Source organism: Urocampus carinirostris, chromosome 10 (genome assembly GCF_059441175.1).
Source record: "Urocampus carinirostris isolate Australia breed hairy pipefish chromosome 10, RoL_Ucar_1.0, whole genome shotgun sequence".
NCBI classification, from domain to species: domain Eukaryota; kingdom Metazoa; phylum Chordata; class Actinopteri; order Syngnathiformes; family Syngnathidae; genus Urocampus; species Urocampus carinirostris.
In genome coordinates, this window is record NC_142358.1 from 39,028,306 (window position 1) to 39,044,169 (window position 15,864).

Consider the following 15,864-nt stretch of genomic DNA (forward strand, 5'->3'; position numbering starts at 1 on the left):
CCTCCGGGCACTCCGGTTTCCTCCCACATTCCAAAAACATACATTTCAGGTGAATTGGCCGGTCCAAATTGTCCCTAGGTATGAATGAGCGAGCGAGTAGTCTGTCCCCGTGTGCCTTGCGATTGGCTGGCAACCAGTTCAGGGTGTCCCCTGCCTACTGCCCGATGATTGCTGGGATGGGCTCCAGCACCCCTGTGACCCTACTGAGGATAAGCGGTGCAGCTAATGAGATGAGATATATATATATATACACATATATACACAGCCATCTCCGGGCAGGGGACACCCTGAACTGGTTGCCAGCCAGTCGCAGGGCACACAGGGACAGACAGCTCATTCGCTCATTCACACCTAGGGACAATTTGGACCGGCCAATTCACCTGAAATGCATGTTTTTGGAATGTGGGAGGAAACCGGAGCGTCCGGAGGAAACCCACGCAAGCATGGGGAGAACATACAAACTCCGCACAGGAAGTCTGGAGCTGGATTTGAACCCACGACAGGTTCCCGAGACATTAACTGTGCCGCACAAGCGCTAACCACTGCGCCGCCGTGCTACCATATATATATATATATATATATATATATATATATATATATATATATATATATATATATATATATATATATATATATATATATATATATATATATATATATATATATATATATATATATATATATATATATATATATATATATATATATATGTAGGGTTACTTTAACTTGATTACTTTCAATAACTTTTGGATTACTCCAATACCAAATATGCTAATAAAAGACAAAAGAAACTAAATATGAATAAAATTACTAAATTTTGTGCAGGCTCCGGGAGTAACGGAATACATGGAACGGCAAAAATGATGTTGGCTTTGTTTCTGTGGCATTTTATGTTAGTTTTGCCTGAGATCAAAGAGATCAAAGCCAGGAGAGAAGGCTTACCGCGTGTTGTGAGTCATCATCGTATTCATATTTTGTTTCTTTAGTCTTTTATTAGCATATTTGGTATTGGAGTCATCCCAAAGTCATTGAAAGTAATCAAGTTAAAGTAACCCTACCCAACCCTGGTAATAACATTCAAGTTATAAACCCAAATAAAAAAGTGAGACACCAAGCACAACCTGACAAATGTTATCACCATCATCTTCCGTTGAGATCAGCAGTATCAAATATTTATTTTATTGTGAATAATGAGTTTCACGGAGTTTGCCGATCATCAGAAGTAAAACTTTGAGGCCTTCAAAATCCACCCCCTCTATTCTATTTTTCTTCTCTGTAAGAAATGAAAGTCCCCATTCTGGATTGAAGCCTCCTGAGGGTGTTGCCTGCCAGTCTTATTGACGCTTGAAAATATTGAATGGCTGATGAAACAGCAAACACGCAGCGCAATAGCAATAGCAAACTATTGATCCCGCAAAGTTTCTATTTCGGCATCGGAATTAGAACACTCCCGCTGCTGAAAGAGCTAATACGATAATGTCTTTGGGGCAGGTGGATCATAAAGAACAATCGTGGTGGTTTTCCAAATGGGCCTGATGAATGAGGTCCTGACAACAAAAACAAACTTTCTCCACAGTTAAAAAGGAAAAAGTCCAAAATCTCGCATCCGGAGAGGCAAAAATTCCTTTTAATTGAACAAATGTAGCTGCATTCTAGTTGTTGATCATTAATCCCTAAAATATCTGCGGTAGGTTGAAACATCTCATCTCATTAGTTGCACCGCTTATCCTCAGTAGGGTCGCGGGGGTGCTGGAGCCCATCCCAGCAATCATCGGGCAGTGGGCAGGGGACACCCTGAACTGGTTGCCAGCCAATCGCAGGGCACACAGGGACAGACAACTCGCTCGCTCATTCACACCTAGGGACAATTTGGACCGGCCAATCGACCTGAAATGCATGTCTTTGGAATGTGGGAGGAAACCCACGCAAGCACGGGGAGAACATACAAACTCCGCACAGGAAGTCAGGTAGCTGGATTTGAACCCACACAGGAGGTTGTTTCTTGTTTTTTTTTTTCAGATATGATCGAATCTATTACAAACTTAAATCTGCTGTGCTGAAACCAAAAAACTAATTGTCTTCTATCTCAGAGTTGATTAAACCAGAGTTAAAGGTTAGACTTTTTATAACTTCTTTTGTAAAGACGGAGCCCAAATTTGTTTTTTGTCTGTTGTTTTTTGTTTTGTTTTTTTTCAGATATGATCCAATCTATGACCAACTTAAATCTGCTATGCTGAAACCCAAAACTAATTGTTTTATATCTCAGAGTTGATCAAACCAGAGTTAAATGTTAGACCTTTTTAGACTTTTATGAACCTCTTTTGTGAAATGGAGCCCAGATTTGTTTTGGGTTTTTTTCAGATATGATCCAATCTATGACAAACTTAAATCTGCTATGCTGAAACCCAAAACTAATTGTTTTCTATCTCAGAGTTGATCAAACCAGAGTTAAATGTTAGACCTTTTTAGACATTTATGAACCTCTTTTGTGAAATGGAGCCCAGATTTGTTTTGGGGTTTTTTCAGATATGATCCAATCTCGGACAAACTCAAATCTGCTGTCTTGAAACCAAAAACTAATTGTCTTTAATCTCAGAGTTGATTAAACCAGAGTTAAATGTTAGATTTTTTTATATTTCTTTTTAACCTCATTTGGGAAATGGATCCCAGATTTGTTTTTTGTTTATTGTTTTTTTTCCCAGATATAATCCAATCTATGACAAACTTCAATCTGCTGTGCTGAAACCCAAAACTATTTGTCTTCTATCCCAAAGTTGATTAAACCAGAGTTAAATGTTAGACTTTTTTGAACCTCTTTTGTGAAATGGAGCCCAGATTTGTTTTAGGGTTTTTTTTCAGATATGATCCAATCTCGGACAAACTCAAATCTGCTGTCCTGAAATCAAAAATTAATTGTCGTCTGTCTCAGAGTTCATCAAACCGGAGTTAAAGGTTGGACTTTTTTGACCTCTTTTGTATGACAGAGCCCAGATTTGGGTTTTGATTTTCTGTTTTTGTTTTTTCAGATATGATCCAATCTATGACAAACTTAAATCTGCTGTGCTGAAACCCAAAACTAATTGTCTTCTATCTCGGGGTTGATTAAACCAGAGTTAAAGGTTAAACTTTTTAAGACTTTTTTTGACCTCTTTTGTAAGATGGAGCCCAGATTTGTTTTTGTATTTTTTTCAGATGTGATCCAATCTATTAAATCTGCTGTGGTTAAACCCAAAACTAATTGTCTTCCATCTCAGAGTTGATTAAACCAGAGTTAAATGTTGGACTTTTTTTGAACCTTTTGTTTTCAGATATGATCCAATCTCGGACAAACTCAAATCTACTGTCTTGAGACCAAAAACTAATTGTCTTCTATCTCAGAGTTGATCAAACCAGAGTTAAAGGTTAAACTTTTTTTATATTTCTTTTTAAAAATCCTTTGGGAAATGGAACCCAGTTTTTTTTTTTTGTTTGTTTTTTGTTTTTTTTAGATATGATCCAACCTAGCACAATCCCAACATTCTATCTTGAAACTGAAAAATGCTAAATTTATTAAAAATAATAAATATATAAAAAATAACATTGTTGGTGAAAGTATGTTCTTTGAGTGAATGAAATGATCGCAGAAGCTTAAAATAAACCAGCTGAAATTCCCAACAGACGAAGGTGCAAAAGAATGACGCCGATCAGAGTGCCGTAAAACAAAAATACTTTCGCGTCGTGTGATCATTAAAACGCGAGATTTGAAGACGTCACACAAACGACTTCGGAATAAGCCTGCTCATTGACGCTTTTTTTTCCTTCAGCGCTGTTTTTCAATTATTCAACGCCGTGCAGGGAGAAGAAAAACTCCAACTTTACCCTGAAAAAAAATCGAGCGCGCGATATTCTCTCTCCGTTATCCCAGCGTGAAATGCATTCATTGTCTTTACCGCTAATCATCATTAGCATGATACTAATTTGACCCCCGTTGCCCGCCCACCCTCTTTCACCACCGCAAAGGAGATAACTTGCAAGCACTCCGAGCTAAACTGCGGAACACCCACCTCTTCGTTTGCGTCTTCCTGCCAACCCACGGGAACAAAAACAACACGAAAGCAAAAAAATAAAATAAAACCAGTGGGCAGAATAAAACATGTGCAAGTGAAGAAACAAAAGAAACATTTGAAAGGAATGTTCAACGTCTATACAGTCGACTTGTTGAGGGGGGGTGGAGTGTTAATGAGCGTTTAGCGCTCTGCTGAGAAAGGCCAATATCGAAAAGTGGATCCTGATTTGTGGACGTCATTTTAATGACAATCACACTGAGATGATTCTGATCCCCTAATGGGATTTGACATCGCTGAATGGATCGTTAAAAACAGGGGAATTATTGAAAGTAGTCCGTCGTTGGAATGTTTTTGGTGTTGTCTCAGACTAATAGGAAAATGATAGATGGATACTTTATTCATCCCCGTAGGGAAATTCCCACTTCCAGCAGTATCTTTTGTTGTTTATTAACAGATTAACAGGATGGCATCGGGGTGCTGTGTTGTAGTTAGCAACAGCGGAGTGGATGACGTCACACGCTAGGCCAAAAGTTCGACGTCCTTGCAGCAGATGGAAATCTTTATGCCCAGGGTTACACCACCTCGTGTTTACGTAGATAGCGAGTCCGCCTCCTCTCCGCTTCCCGCAGGTTTTTGTGTCTCTGTCTGTCCTAACAGCGCTGAAGCCGGGTAGCTCCACGTTAGCGTCCGGGATGCTAGACGTGAGCTACGTTTCCGTAAAACACAGCAAACTGCACTCCCTGTACGCTTTAATGTTTTTCACCAGCACAGCCAGTTCGTCAGTCTTATTTGGTAGAGAGTTACCATGATTACGGACGGTACCAAAGGCTTATAACGCCGCTAGCCACTTAGCCTTAACTCCAGCTCTGCATCCACAATAAGGCCCCCTCATCACGCCGGCACGAGAATTCTTCAGGGCAAGGAGTTGATTCCTCGAATAAACGCATTTTTGTGCGTTAAAACCCATAACCATAGATAGATAGAAAGTCATCCAAAGTGTAGTTGTCAAACAGGACAAAAAACACAGAAAATAGAAGCAGACACTTAAAACGATAAATCACAAAAAAAGCGAAAAAACACGGAGCTGCTGCAAAGGCTGCCGCTCGCATATGATTATGAACTTTTGACGGAGGGATGCTCGGTGGATGGGTCGCAGGACAGAGGTTCTGGGTTCGAATCTTGGCGCAGACCACATTGTGTGAAGGGAATAAACATATTCGGGATTTGAATTCGGAACCTTGGTGCTCTGAGTCTTGCCTCTATATCTCCCTCAGACAGACTGAGGAGATCATTTCTCCCTAATGCCATGAGGCTCTTTAATTCTACCCGGGGGAGTAAAAGAAGGGGAGTAGAAAATGTCTCTCTTTGACAAAGCCTCGCCTTTTTGATGAAAACCCACAGAAAAACTGTAAACACCCAGAAACACAGCCAAGCCCCAAGAGAATTTTGATTGGGTGAGCAGTAGGGATGGGCAGAGCTATGCACACAGCCCACTTCTCTCTGCCCAACGAAGGTAAATACGTCTTTTGTGAATTTTTTACAAAAAAAAAAAATGATAATTTTCAAAAATAAATGAAGGTCAAAGTAAGCCTTAACGAAGGAATTACGGGGGGCAGGTTTGAAGTGATATATTTGCTGATAGAAGACACTGGCTCTGGGATTATTCTTATTTCATGAATTTAATCAAATCATCTAATGTCATACATTGAATTAATTTGGGTCTAAGAGGTTCTCAATCCCTGGGCGAGTTGAATGAATAGAACCCAACATGTAACGTTCCTGCTAAGCAGAAAGGTAAATGCATGGAAATTCCTTCACGCCCTGCACACTCACTTTGTCAAGGTCAAACAGAAAGAATCACTTTTGCAAACGCTGCGTATTTGAGTTTGGGATCGGCGCCATTAGAGCTCACCGTCGAGCAGGGGCCCACTTTTCACCTCCGGGAGCACCCCAAAGACAACTAGGGAGCCCGGTGGAGAGAGGGTGTTTCGAGGCCACAGAGGTGTGAAGATAAGGGTCCCGGTGGGGCGGGAAGCAGTTGGCGAATCGAAGGCTTGGTCGCTCGTCTGTGAAGGACTTCTGCAACGCACACTGAAAGACACATAACAGACTTTTTAGCTGGAATCTCAGATGATTCACCCAAACTTTGTAACCCGGAAGGTTTCAACGAGAAATGTAGTTATTGGTCCATCTAAATGCCGTGACTTGTTCTCAAAAATGGCTCTGAACATTGACAAATGTAATATCACTTAGAGTGACTCAGTCCAAAATTTGGGTGTCATATTTGACCCCGATCTGTCCCTTCAAACACACGTGAAGAAAGTTACTAGAACAGCTTTCTTCCATCTTCGTAACAGCTAAAATTCGCCCTATGCTGTCTCAGTCGGATGCGGAGATTATAAGTCACGCGTTTCTTACTTCCCGTCTCGATGACTGTAATGCACTACTCTCTGGTCTCCCGAAGTCCAAAATCAAGAGCCTTCAGCGGGTGCAAAATGCTGCAGCGAGGCTTTTAACTAAGACAAGAAAGTTTAATCACAAGGCTCTGATTTTAGCTAACCTGCATTGGCTCCCTGTTAGCCTAAGATGTGGTTTTAAGGTTCTCTTGGTATTATACAAAATCATGCACGGACTTGCTCCCTCATACTTTTCAGATATAATTATATATAGATATAATGTTCTGGTCCGGAGCCTTCGCTCTGAGAACGCTGGTCTACTAGTGATCCCAAGAGCCAAGAAGAAATCCGCAGGCTCAAGAGCGTTTTCTATTCGGGGCCCCGGTGCTGTGGAATGCTCTTCAACCTGAGATTCAATCTCTTATTGTTTTAAGTGTCTGCTTCTATTTTCTGTGTTTTTTGTCCTGTTTGACAACTACACTTTGGATGACTTTCTATCTATCTATGGTTATGGGTTTTAACGCACAAAAATGTGTTTATTCGAGGAATCAACCCCTTGCCCTGAAGAATTTTTGATGGGCCCCTTTCGTGGATGCAGAGCCAGAGTTAAGGCTAAGCGGCTGACGGCGTTACAAGCCTTCGGTACTTTCCGTCATCATGGTAAATGTGAACTCTCTACCAAATAAGATAGACGAACTGGCTGTGCTGGTGAAAAACATCAAAGCGTACAGGGAGTGCAGTCTGCTGTGTTTTACGGAAACGTGGCTCACGTCTAGCATCCCGGACGCTAGCGTGGAGCCACCCGGCTTCAGCGCTGTTAGGGCAGACAGTGACACAAAAGCCTGTGGGAAGCGGATAGTTGGTGGGCTCGCTATCTACGTGAACACGAGGTGGTGTAACCCTGGGCACAAAGATTTCCAACTGCTGCAGGGACGTCAAACTTTTGGCCTAGCGTGTGACGTCATCCACTCCGCTGTTGCTGAACTACAACACAGCACCCCGAGGCCATCCTGTTAATCTGTTAATAATCAACATAAGGATACTGTCAGAAGTGTGAATTTCCCTACGGTGATAAATAATGTATCTATCTATCTATCTATCTATCTATCTATCTATCTATCTATCTATCTATCTATCTATCTATCTATCTATCTATCTATCTATCTATCTATCCATCCATCTATTATTTGCCCTCATGTAGGTTTTAGATCAGGGGATGGTGTGATAATAGTCTGTGGTTTGCAATAATCTGTGGTCTGTGCAGCCCTTTGAGACTCTTTGTTATTAAGGGCGTCACAAATAAACATGACTTGACTTGAGAGCTTTTATTTGCAACTGACACGAAAGGCTGACTTATGTTATTACTATGTTGTTACATTGTTATTACCAGGTTAAAATGATTCGAAGTTAAGTCAACCGAACTCTTCATCGTATGTTTTTTCCCCAGTCATATATTATAAACGGTACACAAGACCGCATCCCAAGAAATCTGGTGGACTTGCAAAGACCATCTGAGTGTTGCCAGGAGAATACATACTTCGCTTTTATCTTCAGCCAATTGCAGCTTTCGGAAAAAAAAACATTTTTATCCTCAGGCAGTGACCCGTTCCAAGTCGTTTTTTCCTCCGGTCAATATTGAACAGCGTGGCAGTCGAGAATCCTAGTTTAGTTAATGAAGGAGTTCGTTATTTGCCATGACGGTGTCGACCTGGAGGAATATTTTCTCCTTTTTGTCGGTGTGAAGAGCGACTTTTAGACTTCGCCGGCCTGGGGGTTGAAAACTGAAGTTGAGCCTGCTTTTTTTGTGCTGTAGAACAAAAACAATACACTGTGGAAATATTTTTAAACACATAGGTGGAACATTTTTGCTTATTTCGGGTACTGTGAATTCTTGTTTGGCGCAGGGGGTTACGTTCCAGAATGTTGAGCAAAATTTGTGAAGTAAAAACATTATTGTACTATCATTACACCGAAATGTCACGGTTGCCATGGCGCCCAATTGGCCCCGCCCGCGTGGCGCCAGCTGCGGCTCATTGACAGATTGGCTTTCCCTCTATTTAAGCTCAGTGCTTTCATTTTTCCTTTGTCAGTCCATCAACAAACATCTGTTCGCATCTACCGTTTTTCATAAATCGAATGGTCGTAAGTAGGGGAGCGTCTGTACCTATTGTTTGTAAGAAATTACGAAATACGGCACAACAAAACTTAATAAACGAGTGAACAAAATGATGACTCCCAACATGTGGTAAGCTTTCTCTCCTGGCTTTGATCTCTCTGATCTCCGGCAAAACTAACACAAAATGTGACAGAAACAAAATGAAAATAAATCCAAACAGCTTGCCAACATCATATTTGCCGTTCCATGTAGGTATTGGAGTAATCCAAAAGTAATTGAAAGTAATCAAGTTAAAGTAATCCTACCCAACCCTGCTAGTGAATATATCAATGAATCATTAAATAATTCAATATATGACAGAATGGATCAATAAATGATTAAATAAATGAACACATGTATAAATACATAGTTAAATATATAAGCAGATACATTGATAAAAATCAGAATCCCAAGTTGTGGTTGCACAATACCATTGGAAGTATCTTTGTATGTTGAAACATTTGTAAGTAGAGGTACCACTGTACTATATTGCTAAACAAATGTATATTTTATCATCACTTCGCATCTCCAAACCATGATGTTTGACTATTAGTTTAGAAATGTCACCGAGAGAAGATGCAGCAATAAATTGTCAAGCACTCGGGTCGAAAAACGTAAAGAGACCCCCCTCGATCTTGCAACGTTCTGGAGACGCACCCCCTTTGAAGGAAATCTAAGGTTCGGTGTCGGTCCTTGCACTTGACTCACTAAATCCCGTAAGCCGGCACAGTATCTCTCGCAGCCAGGCCTTGTTTCCTTTAATCGCCGCTCGACAGTGACCCCGTCTTGTTGCTGCTACGTGTTTTAACAATAAAATCAATTCAAGTGGGAGAATGGAGACAAATAAAGGACCAGTTTGAAAGCGTCTATTTGATTAAAAACGAAAACATTTACTCCCTTGTATCTTGTCGACCAATCAGAATTGAGCATTTGTCTGTCGCCGGGTAAACTTAACAGTTGAAATTGCTGTCTTGCTACAAGGCTTGGTTCTGAATATACTCGAGTGACTAAAATGGATGAACTGAGGATACAAATGTTTGGTTTTGTAAGTAATGGACAAGATCTGAAGTTGAATAATCCTCACTATTGTAATTTTGGCTGAGTCCCATTCTTCGCACTTTCACTCGCTATGTGCCCTAGTCACTCGGTTTGCGCGTTCACGTGAAAATGGGGTGTGTCCCGATACTCTCAAGTCCGAGGCAGAAGTGACCTCAAACCATCTCGTAACCACTTCAAGACCGAGGGGGCTCCCTACCTCACTTGGCGGCGAAGTGACTACCCAGAAGTCTTTGCGAATTCTCAATATCAACAAACATGCCCGGAAAGGAACCGCACAAATGTAAGTAGTTTTCCACAACCACGCATGTATTTGCAACAAAATGTATTGAGATATCTTAGTTAGACGTAAATGCAATAGAAAATCGTATTTTCGCGTTAAAACATGAACATTGCAAAATCGCTACTTTACGAAGTGCACAAATCTACCAAGGGAGCTGCCAAAAAATAATCTTCACGCTACAAACTCTAAAGTAGGATAACTGTGCAGAAAATCACGGTTCAGCCCATCCCTGTTTGTATCTTAAACGAGTCGTGCTTTTACATTATTATCTACATGGCCAGTCGCTAAAGGAGCATAGTCAGAATAACGTTCTGGACATACGCGCTTGTTTACTGCACACAATTTCGGGTGTCGTGTTTTATTTACAATATGATTATTTCATGTGAGATCAGAATGCATTAGTTTTCATCATGCATTATGAGTAATGTTTCCGAATTTCACGTGGAAATACAGTTGAAACAAATTACTATCACACAGTCCACTGCCTTCTCTGTAAACACATATTAAGTAAACTAATTACCGTCTCAAAATGTTGTCCAAATGTGGAGTCAATTCTAAAGCATATGTGATGCTGGCCAATAGAAGGCTCTTACAGCCATAAGAATAACATGTCAATTTTGTGTATCTATTCACTATCAAATAATTATCCAGAACACATCCTATAATTTCTCACATCAACTTGTTGAGCATCCTATACACAGTTGTTTTTGTGCAATACACAAGCATTAAGTAATTCTTGTTTTTTCCACCCAACCTAAAGGCCAATGTAGAACGTCCCGTGGAAGAGCTGGCCACCATCACAGCTACCACGCCATCCACACCGACGGGCACGTCGTTGGCATCTTCTAATCCGGCGCCAAACCCCAAATCACCCAGAAAAAAAGGAAGCACGATACACTCCTTGACTTTTTGAAAGCGGAGTCTGCCGGAGTGAGGAAAATGCTCGAGGAAACTGTGGCCAAAACTGAGCGGTTCCCGTCCTTTTTGGGAAGCTCGTGGACAAATTTCCAGAACAGTGACATCCCTGCAATGTTTCCCTTTGTTTTATAAAAGGAAAATATTTTATTTTATTAAGAACTCAATGAAGTTCCAGTTTGTGTTTTCCAGCTTTATGGAAGTATTGGTATATTTTTGTTACAATTTGTGACATATTATTTATTTACTATTATGTATTTCGGCCCAATGTGATTTTGTTTTTCTGAAAGTAAACTATTATTTAAACTTGAGTGATTTGTAGTTGTTTTCTGTCCAACAGTCACATAGTTCACACACAGTATCTCACATCATTACGAAATAAACCACCAAGGTGTTACTCAAAATAAAGATGTTTATTGAATAGTAATGCAGAAAAGCACGGAATGCAAATGTGGGTCTGACTTCCAAAGCCTAAAACATGGCTTTTGGGCAATTTATTCCATATTAACTGTGGACAATTCTGTGTATTGTGGACCTGGGAACCCTGAAGACCCGTGACACCACACGGTAGGACAGAACGTGGGCCAGCCAGTATAGGCCCTCCAGCCATGGCCCTGTTCCCTCTTTAGCAGCTCCTGCAGGGCCCACATGACCTTCTTGCTCAACCTTAAGTCCTGAATGAGTTTTGACTTCACATCGAACCATAAGCACAGGATGGGAACATTCCTGTCCAACCTGTCCACGCTTATGGGACAGCCACTCTGGAACACAATAGATAACAAACAATTTAGACATAAATGTGGGCATAGATGATGTAAGCATCATGAAAAAATGTTGAAATGAGCTTTTTTATATCCAATGACAACTCTTTTGAATTAAATTCCTTATGAACTAAGGTTTTTGGGTCGTACAGGGAAGTTTGGTGACGATATTATGTCAGCTTAAGGGTCAGGTGGACTGTTCTTGTTTGTTTACTTTTCATCATGTCACACACTAAAGACCCCTACTATATGTCATAAAATGGCATTAAGATACTAATAAGTAGATTGCCATTTATGTCTACACAAACATAAGGTATTATGTGAACGTGCATTGTATGCTAACTTTTACTGTATTTGACCGAACGGGTCATTTTTTTTAATGAGTGTACGTACCTTGTAAAGATGAATCAGCACTACATAGCGCCGAAGCTGTCTTCAGTATAGCACATTTCTCCTCCGTTGATTGGAGACACGGAAAAGATGATTAGCTTTCAGGCAATCGGTAATAACACAGCTGTAGCGGGCATTTTTAACGTTGCACGAACTCTCCAACTGACACACCACAGGTTGAAACTCGAGTTGTTTACATGTGACGTAGACCAATACGTCACTGAGGTCTACAGCCAATTAATATTACCGCCATCTCCTGGACAGGGGTGGAACCTTGCAAGTCTTGTCCAAACCATCTCCACTTTGCACTCCACCGGCGGAGGGCACTCCTCTATCGAGGGACCTCACTGGAGGGTCCTCAGGGCCGAGTGAGAGAAATGGGATTGGGCCATTGTCTCTTTTCTTACTTACACGGTTGTAACTGATATCGTGCTGCTATCAGGTGATTAATAGAGGAGTTGCACTAAAACTGTACCCTAGTTTCAAAATATTTTAACTTGTTTTGCTGTGAGATAAGAAAATGTAATAACCAAAATTATTGTGTCTAGCAGGTGCTAGATTGTGTTCCCTATTTTCTGTCAAGACCAGAACGGAGACAGAACCCACTTGCGTTGCATTTCTCACAAGTTTTTTTTGAAGAAAGAGAAAGGGTTGCGCCCACAATTCGGGGATTGCTGGAGGCGGGAAGCAGGTCGCTCTGAACACGGAAGTGGATCTTCCGTAGCATGCAATGGCGTGTCGGGAGCGGAAAACGGGTCAGTAGCCCGGGACAGGCGAGCAAAAACGTGGTCAGGGTCGGAAGCGAGTTGTAAGCCAGGAAAGGAGAGTAGATGTGGTCAGAGACAAAAAGAGGTCAAGAGCCGGGCCGGGAGAGTAAACGAGAATCTCGAACTTTGTCTTTGATGTGCCTGCTTTAGGCGTTTGTTTGCTGCCACGAGCATTATTAGCACCTAGCGTTAGCATTCATTCTCAACAATCAATCAGTGTGTGTCGAGTCCAGAACGGAGACAGGACCCACTTGCGTACATTTCTCTCAGTTTTATTGGGAAGAAGTGAAAGGATTGCACACACGATCCAGTGATCGCTTGTCGCGGCGAGCAGGTCGCTCTAAACGCAGAAGTGGTACTTCCGTTGCGAGCGATGGCAGTGTCAGGAACGGAAAACGGGTCAGTAGCCGGGACAGGCGAGCAAAAACGTGGTCAGGGTCAGAAGCGAGTTGTAAGCCAGGAAAGGAGAGTAGATGTGGTCAGAGACAAAAAGAGGTCAAGACGGGAGAGTAGACGAGAATCTCGAACCTTGTCTTTGATGTGCCTGCTTTAGGGGTTTGTTTGCTGCCACGAGCATTATTAGCACCTAGCGTTAGCATTCATTCTCAACAATCAATCAGTGTGTGTCCAGAACGGAGACAGGACCCAATTGCGTACATTTCTCTCAGTTTTATTGGGAAGAAGTGAAAGGATTGCACACACGATCCGGTGATGTGGTACTTCCGTGGCGAGGGAGGGCACTGTCGGGAGCAGAAAAAAAGAGTAGCCGGGACAGGAGAGTAAAAAAACGTGGTCGAGATCAGAAAATAGGTTGAAGCCGGGAAACAGACGGGAGCCAAAACAGGAGTAAGTCAGGGTCGAACAGCTTGCCTAGCGTAAACTGAGGTTCGCAGACGGACTGGTGACAGAAAGACGGGGGTTTAAATAGTGACAGGCAGCCAATCAGAGTCCGAGGTGCCTCGCATCAGTAATCATGACAGTGTGGCCTTTGGGTTTTAGTCAAATTTTGCCTCGGACTTTGACACCCCGGGCCTTAAGGGATAAGATTTATTTTTCTTTTTGTTTTGATTTTGGTAGTGTCACCTTGCAGCATGTTGACCAGGTCAAACTTATGATTCACAACATACAGAGCCGCACTTTTCCGCCCGATTACCTATTTCTCTTTGCAGTACCGAAACCAATGGTCCAGATGCTCGTAACTTACCCGATGAGGGTCTCTCACCTGCTTTGAATAATTGATCTGCTCCAAACTTGTGAGCTTTATAAGCAAAGAGAGGGTGCCATGCTTAACTATGTGTTTTAAGGGAATGGGCAGGTGGACGGGAGGAGATATGGGGGTTTTCCATCAAAGCGGAACAACCCTACCTTATTCCTTCCGAGCAGGTGCAGTTTCACACAGACCTGATGGTCTTAAAGTGCAGCCGTTCCAGCGCTAAATATTAAACCGCAAAAAGCTTTTAGCGGCTGTCGCCGAGAATGCGATCCGAACGCTCGTCTTGGAGCCTCTCGTCGAATCACCTCGGGGTGGAGGACTTCTTATAAGGCGGAGACGGGAGGGGGGAGGAAACAAGCGGGAGAGGAACATAGCCGTCTTTGACAAAGGCCTCACCTCCATCGTTCTTGTTTGAATAAATGTGACATATGCCGGGTGGTTAGCTTGGAGGTGGTAGTATCACCTTTTAATCATAGTTGACCCGCTCTGCCGAAAAGAGGCGCGAGTAGAAACTATTTTTAGCGACAGGCTTTTCTGAAAGATATGACGTCCCAAAACACTTCCCCCGAGTTTCAAGGTTAACATAAATAGGGAAAATAACAGAAACAGCGATTAAAGTTCTATATTTCCGATTTTAGAGAACCAAATCAAAGATCTTTTATTGTGTATTTAAATGAATATGTGCTTAAAATACCTTTTACTCAGTGTACGAATGCTTTTGTTAAAAATAAACATAGATTATTCCTTTAACTGTAAAAACATTTGAAAAAGAAAACTTTAGACGCGATTTTCTCCAATTTTTGACTAAAAGGTGGAAGGCTGAAAATTCAAATGGTCATATCTTCAAAATATTTCATCATAAAGATTTGACTATGGTATCAATTTAAAATGTATTTCTTCTACTTTCTATTAATACCGAAAATTAAAATTTCATATTAGCCTCACTATGACTCATTTCGGTAGACCTGGCCACATAAGACATCATATATCATATTTTTTACGATAAGATTTACTTCATAAACGTAATATTTTAAAAATTATTATATTGTAATATTATTCCACTTGGTACATATATAAAAAATTGCAGTGACTTTATGCTGGTCACTGCAGTGTTTTGTTAGTGTAGCATGAAAATGGTGAAAGTAAGAAAAGGCCTTTTTCAAGGACAGTCCAAACCCCAACCCAAACCCCAGAAAGATATGAAATGAAATGATCTGCATTTATATAGCGCTTTTCAAGTCAAGATTTCCCAAAGCGCTTTACAGTGTGCTTCACATTTCCCAATAGCGGCCGTGCAGCCATGTAAGGCGCTAACCTGCATATTGGGGGTATTAGGGGTTCAGTGTCTTACCCAAGGACACTTCGACATGTAACACGGAGGAGCCGGGATTCGAACTGCGATCTCTTGATCCCAAGACGAGCGCTCTACCTCCTGAGCCACTGCCGCCCTAAGAGAAATGTAAAAAGGAAGTTTATTTGAGCAAGTCTGGGAAATGTACATACTTGCCCGTGCAACATGAGGAGCTTGAAACAGACTGCAATGATCATGCAAGCCATAACATGGTGTCACTGGGTGAGAAAGTTTCAAATTCAGCACCTTTAAGAATGTTTTTTCAAAACTTTGTGTGTACAAAATATTTATTGGTGAAAAAATATATACTATATGAAAAATGTATTCGTTTCAAAAACCGGAAAACATTGAGTCCATTTAAATGTAAAATTAAATAAGATATATGTGCAGAAAAAAGACAGATTTCCTGACAAAGCGGTGCAAATTTTTTGCATTAGATCCTCCATTTTTAAAGTTTTAACCTCCTAAGACCCAAGTTTTATGTTTAAAGTGCATTTATGGCCACATACGTGGATAGGAGGTTCAAATATT

General features: G+C 41.3%; 2 protein-coding genes and 1 long non-coding RNA gene across 3 annotated transcripts in view; 1 reads left to right on the plus strand and 2 right to left on the minus strand.

Moving 5' to 3' along the window:
- The window catches only part of dph1 (diphthamide biosynthesis 1), a 398,493-nt gene extending 388,058 nt beyond the window's left edge, over positions 1-10,435 (minus strand). The window contains exon 1 of the mRNA XM_088345579.1: positions 9,694-10,435. The gene's annotated coding sequence lies outside the window, so the exon portion shown is untranslated. The remainder of the gene's footprint in view (positions 1-9,693) is intronic.
- The window catches only part of rtn4rl1b (reticulon 4 receptor-like 1b), a 303,765-nt gene that overhangs the window by 249,896 nt on the left and 38,005 nt on the right, over positions 1-15,864 (plus strand). The gene's annotated exons all lie outside the window — the stretch shown is intronic.
- Positions 11,246-12,386, minus strand: LOC148358888 (uncharacterized). Its single transcript, XR_015851519.1, has 2 exons — positions 12,006-12,386; positions 11,246-11,612 (listed from the first exon to the last, which is right to left on the minus strand). It is a non-coding gene; the product is annotated as an uncharacterized LOC148358888 (long non-coding RNA).